Source organism: Cetorhinus maximus, chromosome 9 (genome assembly GCF_964194155.1).
Source record: "Cetorhinus maximus chromosome 9, sCetMax3.hap1.1, whole genome shotgun sequence".
Classification (NCBI taxonomy): domain Eukaryota; kingdom Metazoa; phylum Chordata; class Chondrichthyes; order Lamniformes; family Cetorhinidae; genus Cetorhinus; species Cetorhinus maximus.
In genome coordinates this window covers 60,958,200-60,966,550 of record NC_135887.1, presented here as the reverse complement: position 1 = coordinate 60,966,550, position 8,351 = coordinate 60,958,200, and the positions used below count along the sequence as shown (strand labels likewise).

At 49.5% G+C, this 8,351-nt stretch overlaps 1 protein-coding gene across 1 annotated transcript in view; it reads right to left on the bottom strand.

Moving 5' to 3' along the window:
* Positions 1-6,318: 6,318 nt before the first annotated feature.
* The window catches only part of LOC144685053 (myosin-binding protein C, cardiac-type-like), a 174,900-nt gene continuing 172,867 nt past the window's right edge, over positions 6,319-8,351 (bottom strand). Inside the window, exon 19 of the mRNA XM_078549587.1 lies at positions 6,319-6,720. The gene's annotated coding sequence lies outside the window, so the exon portion shown is untranslated. The remainder of the gene's footprint in view (positions 6,721-8,351) is intronic.

Below are 8,351 nucleotides of genomic sequence, written 5' to 3'. Positions count from 1 at the left end.
GCACAGACGTCGGGGCGGAGGCACAGACGTCAGGGCGGAGGCACAGACGTCGGGGCGGAGGCACAGACGTCGGGGCGGAGGCACAGACGTCGGGGCGGAGGCACAGACGTCGGGGCGGAGGCACAGACGTCGGGGCGGAGGCACAGACGTCGGGGCGGAGGCACAGACGTCGGGGCGGAGGCACAGACGTCAGGGTGGTGGGTTGTGAAATATTAGAGGAAATTAACATAGAGAGAGAGGTGGTACTAGCAAGTTTAGCTAGTGGATAAATCCACAGGCCCGGACGAGATGTATCCCAGGCTGTTGAGGGAGGCAAGGGAAGAGATATCAGGGGTCCTGGCAGTAATTTTCAAATCCTCCCTGGCCACAGGTGAGGTGCCAGAGGACTAGAGGGCTGCCAACGTTGTCCCATTATTAAAAAAGGAAGGAAGGGGTAGACCAGGAAATTACAGGCCAGTCAGTCTAACCTTGGTGGTGGGGAAGTTACTAGAAAGAAGTCCGAGGGACAGAATAGATCTGCACTTGGAGAGACACGGATTAATCAGGGATAGGTAGCATGGATTTGTTAAGGGAAGGTTGTGTTTGACAAATTTGATCGAATTTTTTGAGGAGGTAACCAGGGGTGTTGATGAGGGCAATGCATCTGATGTGGTCTACATGGACTTTAGCAGGTCCCTAATGGCAGACTGGTCAAGAAAGTAAGAGGCTATGGGATCCAAGGCAAAGTGGCACATTGGATCCAAAACTGGCTCAGAGGTAGGAAGCAGAGGGTGATGGTAGAGGGATGTTTCTGTGACTGGAAGTCTGTTTCCAGTGGGGTTCTGCAGAGCTCGGTGCTGGGCCCTTGCTGTTTATGGTGAACATAAATGATTTGGACTTAAATGTAGGGGGTATGATCAAGAAGTTGGCGGATGACCTGAAAATTGGTAGGGTGGTAAATAGTGAGGAGGATAACCGTAAACTGCAGGAGGATATCAATGGACTGGTCACGTGGTCAGAGCAGCGGCAAATAGAATTTAACCTGGCAAAGTGTAAGGTAATGCACTTGGAGAGCTAATAAGGCGAGGGATTACACTATGGATGGTAGGACCCTGGAAAGTACTGAAGATCAGAGGGACCTTGATGTGCATATCCACAGATCCCTGAAGGTAGCAGGGCAGGTAGATAAGGTGGTTAAGAAGGCATATGGAATACTTGCCTTTATTAACCAAGGTGTAGAATACAAGAGTAGGGAGGTTATGCTGGAACTGTATAAAACGCTGGTTAGGTCACAACTGGAGTACTGTGTGCAGTTCTGGTCACCACATTATAGGATCTGATTGCACTGGAGAGGGTGCAGAGGCTGAGCGTCAACTCACAAACACTTCCTCCTCCCTTCCCCAGACCATGACCCCACCACTGAACATCAAGCCCTTGTTTCCAGGACTGTCACTGACCTCATCTCCTCTGGAGATCTTCCCTCCACAGCTTCCAACCTCATAATCTCCCAACCTCAGATGGCCCGCTTCTACTACCTACCCAAAATCCACAAACAGGACTGTCCTGGCAGACCGATCGTGTCAGCCTGTTCCTGCCCCACGGAACTCATTTCTTGCTATCTTGACTCCATTCTCTCTTCCCTTGTCCAGTCCCTTCCCACCTACACCTGTGATTCCTCTGACACCCTACATCATATCAACAATTTCCAGTTCCCTGGCCCCAACCGCCTCCTCTTCACCATGGACGTCCAATCCCTCTACACCTCCATCCCCCACCGGGATGGTCTGATGGCTCTCCGCTTCTTCCTCGAACAAAGGCCCAAACAATCCCCATCCACCAATACTCTCCTCCGTCTGGCTGAACTTGTTCTCTCACTGAACAATTTCAGGTCTGCCAGGACAGTCCTGTTTGTGGATTTTGGGTAGGTGGTAGAAGCGGGCCATCTGAGGAGAACAATTTCTCCTTAAACTCCTCTCACTTCCTCCAAATAAAAGGTGTGGCTATGGGTACCCGTATGGGCCCCAGTTTTGCCTGTCTCTTTATGGGGTATGTGGAACATTCCTTGTTCCAGTCCTACTTCGGCCGCTCCCACAGTTCTTTCTCCGGTACATTGATGACTGCTTTGGTGCTGCTTCATGCTCTCGTCTGGATCTGGAAAAATTTATTAATTTTGCTTCAATTTCCACCCCTCCATCATTTTTACATGGTCCATCTCTGACACTTCCCTTCACTTCCTTGATCTCTCTGTCTCAATTTCTGGTGATAGACTGTCCACCAATATCCATTACAAGCCTACCGACTCCCACAGCTACCTCGACTACAGCTCCTCACACCCCGCTTCCTGTAAGGACTCCATCCCATTCTCTCAGTTCCTTCACCTCCATCGCATCTGTTCTGATGATGCCACTTTCCAAAACAGTTCCTCTGACATGTCTTCCTTCTTTCTTAACCGAGGCTTTCCACCCATGGTGGTTGACAGGGCCCTCAACCGTGTCCGGCTCATCTCCCACACATCTGCCCTTACACCTTCCTCTCCCTCCCAGAACCATGATAGGGTCCCCCTTGTCCTCACTTATCACCCCACCAGCCTCTGCATTCAAAGGATCATCCTCCGCCATTTCCGCCAACTCCAGCATGATGCCACCACCAAACACATCTTCCCTTCACCCCTCCTGGCGGCATTCCATAGGGATCATTCCCTCTGGAACACCCTGGTCCACTCCTCCATCACCCCCTACAGCTCAACCCCCTCCCAAGGCACCTTCCCATGCAACCGCAGAAAGAGCAACACCTGCCCCTTTATTTCCCCCCTCCTCACTGTCCAAGGGCCCAAATACTCCTTTCAAGTGAAGCAGCATTTCACTTGCACTTCCCTCAATTTAGTCTACTGCATTCGCTGCTCCCAATGTGGTCTCCTCTACATTGGAGAGACCAAACGCAGACATCCTACATGTCCGTCCTTGGCCTGCTGCAATGTTCCAGTGAAGTTCAACGCAAACTGGAGGAACAGCACCTCATCTTCTGACTAGGCACTTTACAGCCTTCCGGACTTAATATTGAGTTCAACAATTCAACAATGAACTCTCTCCTCCATCTCCACTCCATTTCCGATGCCCCTTTTTCTAATAATTTATAATTTAAAAAAAAAAATTTTCTTTTCCCACCTATTTTTAAATTTATCTTGATCTATTGTTTTATCTCCCACCTTTTAGCCCATTTCGATCCCTTCCCCCTCACCCCACCCCCACTAGGGCCATCTGCCACTAGCTTGTCCTGCTTGCTACCCTTAATGTCCCCATTAGCACATTCCTTAGCTAATATCACCACCGTTAACACCCCTTTGTCCTTTTGTCTATGACATCTTTGGCAATTTCTTCTTTGCCTCTACCTATCACTGGCCCTCTGTCCAGCTCTACCTGACCCAACCCCCCTACCAGCTTATATTTCACCTCATTTCTCTGTTTCCTTAGTTCTGCTGAAGGGTCATACGGACGCGAAACGTCACCTGTATTTCCCTCTGCAGGTGCTGTCAGACCTGCTGAGTTTTTCCAGGTATTTTTGTTTTTGTTTCAGATTTACCAGGATGCTGCCTGGGCTGGAAGTCTGAGCTATCAGGGAAGATTGGATAGGTTGGGGTTGTTTTCCTTGGAGCAACAAGGGTGGAGATGGGGCCTGATAGAGGTGCATAAGATTATGAGGGTCATAGATAGGGTGGATAGGAAGGCACTTTTTCCATTAGTAGAGGGGTCAATAACCAGGGGGTATAGATTTAAGGTAAGAGGTAGAAGGCTAAGAGGGGAGTTGAGGAGAAATTTTATCACCCAGAGGGTGGTGGGAGTCTGGAACTCACTGCCTGAAAGGGTGGTTGAGTCAGAAACTCTTGTAACATTTAAGAAGTATTTCGATATTCACTTGTGTTGCCATAGCCTCCAGGGCTATGGGTCAAGCGCTGGAAAATGGGATTAGTGTAGTCAGATCTTTGTTGACCGGTGTGGACATGATGGGCCAAATGGCCTCTTTCTGTGCTGTAAACGTCTATGAGTTTATGATCGTCCGATCTGCCCGTCAATGGTGGACTGTGTTACCCGCTGTTGGATTTGGGAACTTCATTTTAGTACATCAGTATATCATTATAAGCCCAGCTCACTGGAAAAATCCCCCCACGCTGGATCATCCAGGTGCGTTAGCATGTGTGTTTCACAACTGTACATAAGCGACATGCAGCTGGCAAGCTGCACTGTGCTCAGAACTTTGAGGTTTGTTTGCCTACCTTCCTTCAGTCTACACTCTCAGTCATCAGCGCCAGGCTTTGCAGACAGCACCACATCGCTTTTAGGGGGGCTCACGAGCAGGTCTCTACCTACCAGACCAGCCATAAAGCGGGGATGGCTTCTCAACGGCTGCAGGGCTAGGGCTTGCTTGGGGAAGGGGGAGAAGTGGCCTCAGGCATGGGAAGAGACTGCAGGGCGAGGGCTGTACTGGGGAAGGGGGTATCCCAGGGTGTGTGTGGGGCACATGTTGATCTGTGCAACTGGTCTCAAGGTGGTGAGGGCTGAGGAAGCAGCTCCAGAGGAGATGAGGCCAGATGGAGATGTGAGGGTGTGTGTGTGAGACAGTGAGTGGTGATGTCCCTTGAGTTGGCAGTGAGTGAGATGCCAGTGAATGTGTGATGGGCTTGAGTGTGTGAGTTTAGAGTGATGAGATGGTTGCCTTACCCTGGTGGCACAGATGAGACATTCATCCTCTTTCTGCACTGGATGGCCAACCTCTTCTGTGCAGCATTGGCATTGATCACCACTGCCATCGCCTACCAAGCTGCAGTGGTGAGATTGCTGGACTTCCTGTGGCCAGAGCAGGGATAGAGGACATCACAGTGGCCTCCATGGTGTATTCCAGGGATACATCACTGAATCAGGGGGGCTGCAGTCCTCTTGCCTTTCAGGGCCATGTCTCTGTGCAGCAGTCCTGGGCTGGAAGCTCTGAGAGGTGTGAGCACAGCTACACTTTAAACATGGCATCTGGTGTGATGAAGCGGTGAGGTGATGGCGGGTGGGCGAATGAGAGCCCTCCCACTATGGAAACGCCGTGTTTCCCGGAAAAGCACGATTAATGAGGGGTTTCTTTTTCCCGCCCATTACCGCACTTAGTACAAATCAGGGACAATTCCACCCTGGGCTTCATCAATATGGGCATACAGTGAGTACAAGAACAACATCTCATTGTCAATGGCATTATGAACAGATCCCCCTTTCCCAGTTTTGGGATTGAACCCTGTTCTGCTTTTGAGCTGATGTGTTCTCATCAGAGATTGTGACTGAGTCAGTGCACAGCACCCAGAGGCAGGCAGCACAGAAGCTGAATACTGTCAACAGGTGAGCCTAGGAGGGCCAACAGCATCTGACCCCCGTGTGTGTGTGTGCGTGTGTGTGGGGTGGGGGGGGCCAAGGGGAGTGGGGGTGCTGGCCGCCCCACCTACACTGAGCATTCAAAGGAGATGTTAGAACAAAGAACAAAGTACAGCACAGGAACAGGCCCTTTGGCCCTCCAAGCCTGTGCCGATCATATTGCCCGTCAACTAAAACATTTTGCACTTCTGGGGTCCATATCCCTCTATTCCCATCCTATTCATGTATTTGTCAAGCTGCCTCTTAAACCCCACTATCGTACCTGCTTCCACCACCTCCTCTGGTAGCGAATTCCAGACACTCACTACCCTCTGAGTAAAAAACTTGCCCCGCACATCTCCTCTAAAGTTTTCTCCTCTCACCTTAAATCTATGTCCCCTAGTAATTGACTCTTCCACCCTGGGAAAAAGCTTCTGACTATCTACTCTGTCCATGCCACTCATAATTTTGTAAACCTCTATAAAGTCGCCCCTCAATCTCCATCGCTCTAGTAAGAACAATCCAAGTTTCTCCAACCTCTCTTCATAGCTAATAACCTCCAGACCAGGCAGCATCCTGGTAAACCTCCTCTGCACCCTCTCCAACGCCTCCATATCCTTCTGGTAATGTGGCGACCAGAATTGCACGCAATATTCCAAGTGTGGCCTAACCAAGGTTCTATACAGCTGCAGCATGACTTCCCAGCTTTTATACTCAATACCCCTGCTGATGGAGGCCTAGACAACTGAAGGCACAGCACCAATGTGGAGCCATTATAATTGGGGATGTACAAGACAAACTCTGTAATCTCAGAGGATTGTGGGGTTGGAGGAGATTAGAGAGAGGAGGGGGCGAGGCCATGGAGAGATTTAATTGATGGAGTTTAACTGGAGTGAGAGATGATTAAGGGATGAGGTGTGTCTAACAGACTTTAATAATTAGACAGGCTGCAGTGTAGGTTGGAAGCCTCTTTATTTCAGGGTATGTAGTGCAGGGTTTTTCCAATGCATTTCACACAGAGTAAAAGTGGACACACTGGTCCTGGGAAGAGGATGGATCTCATAGCCCCTCTACAGCCAGTCTGTGTAGTGTCACACTAAAGGTACTGAGGTAACTGTGAAAGAAAGGCACACACAAAAGAATAAAACCATGCAATAAAGGTCAGCAACAGCAACAACAGGGTGATATGCAGTGATCCCAGCGATATCAGATGTTTAAGGTAGATTATATTAAAATAAACACACGAGGATTTCAGGGCAGAGTGGGAATGAAGCCTGAATCCTTGGCTGAGGTTCAGCATCTTCCTCCTCCTTCAATGCTGATCACTGTCCTCCCTGTGGCCTCAGCCAGCCCGGGCCTGAAATCAAGAACAAAGGTCATTAGTACGGGCAGGAGCTGATATCAGACACTGACAGTGTTTATGCTGAAGTTTTATTTTTCAATGCTCCTCCCCTGACTTGTCACGGTGATCAAGACAGTGATCACTTCTCCAGAAAGTTACTCTCTGCTTCACTTATCTCCATTCAAACCTTCTTCATCCCTTTGCACTTGGCCTTAGCCTGTGCTTCAAACCGTGTTCCTTTCTCCCTGGCAATCGTTTCAGAATGAACCAGGGTCTTCATGGGCTCCTGCTGTCATAGTTGACCCCAGGATGAGCTTCCTACCTCATATTCGTGTCACCACTAAGAATACCTTTTCCACATCGATAACATCACCTGACTTTGACCTGTCTTAGCTCATCAGCTGCTGAAGCCCTCGTCCATGTCTTCGTTATGTCTAGACTTGGCTATTCCAACATTGGCTATTCCAGTCCTGGCTGTTCTCCCACATTCTGTCCTCCAAAAACTTGAGGTTATCCAAAACTCAGCTGCCCCTGTGCTATTTCACCCACCAGCCCTGTGCTTGCTGACCTACATTCACACTGGGTTAAGAAAAGGCTTGATTTTAAAATTCTCATCCTTGTTTTCAAATCCCTCCATGGCCTCACTCCTCCCTATTTGTCTAATCTCCTCCAGCCTGACAACCCTCCAAGATATCTGACCTCATGCACCTCTCCGATTCTAATAGCGCCGCCATTGGTGCCATGACTTCAGTTGCCTGGAATACCCTCTCTACCTATACCTCCCCTCCTAATACCCTCTCTACCTATGCCTCCCCTACTAAAACCCTCTCTGCCTATACCTGCCCTACCCCCCACCTATACCTCTCCTACCCCCCACTTATGCCTCCCCTACCAATACCCTCCCAACCAATGCCCCCATTACCCATCCTACTAATACTCTCCCTACCCCCCCACCTATACCCCCTCCCCAACTACACCCTCCCTACCTGTATCCCCCTACCTCCCACACCTCCCCACTTATACCTCCCCTACCTATACCCACCCTACCTATACCCTCCTCCCCACCTATGCCCTCCCTACCTACACCTTCCCCACACACACCCACACCCTCCCCTCTACCCCCTCCCTAGCTAATACTCCCTCCCCACACCCTCCCTAACTACACTCTCCCCGCCTACGCCCTCATCAGCCACACCCTTCCTACTGATAAACCCTCCCCACCCACACCTCCTGCTCGTTGCCAAATCTTCTTTGATGCTGCTGTGATGAAATGCCTAGGGATGCTTTACTACATTAAAGGCGATATATAGATGTAACTTCCTATTGTTGTGTCTCTCCCAATCTTTCCCTCCCTGCCTTTGTTATGTTCTTCTCTTTAATGCAAACATGTGAGTCATACCTAGGGTTTGGTGGAACAGTAATGTGTGTTCTTCCTCTGAAGATAGGACTCCAGACAGATAGTGATAACTGGGAGAATACGTACTATTGCTTGTTAACTGATGACAAAGTCATGGGATTGAAGCCTCACATAAGGCTGAGGTGGGAGTGATTGACAGCAGTTTAAGCTCTGCCTCCTTAAAGGTACATATACATCATAAACACATTTCTTTAAAATTTATTTTTCATAGGATGTGGGTGTCACTGGC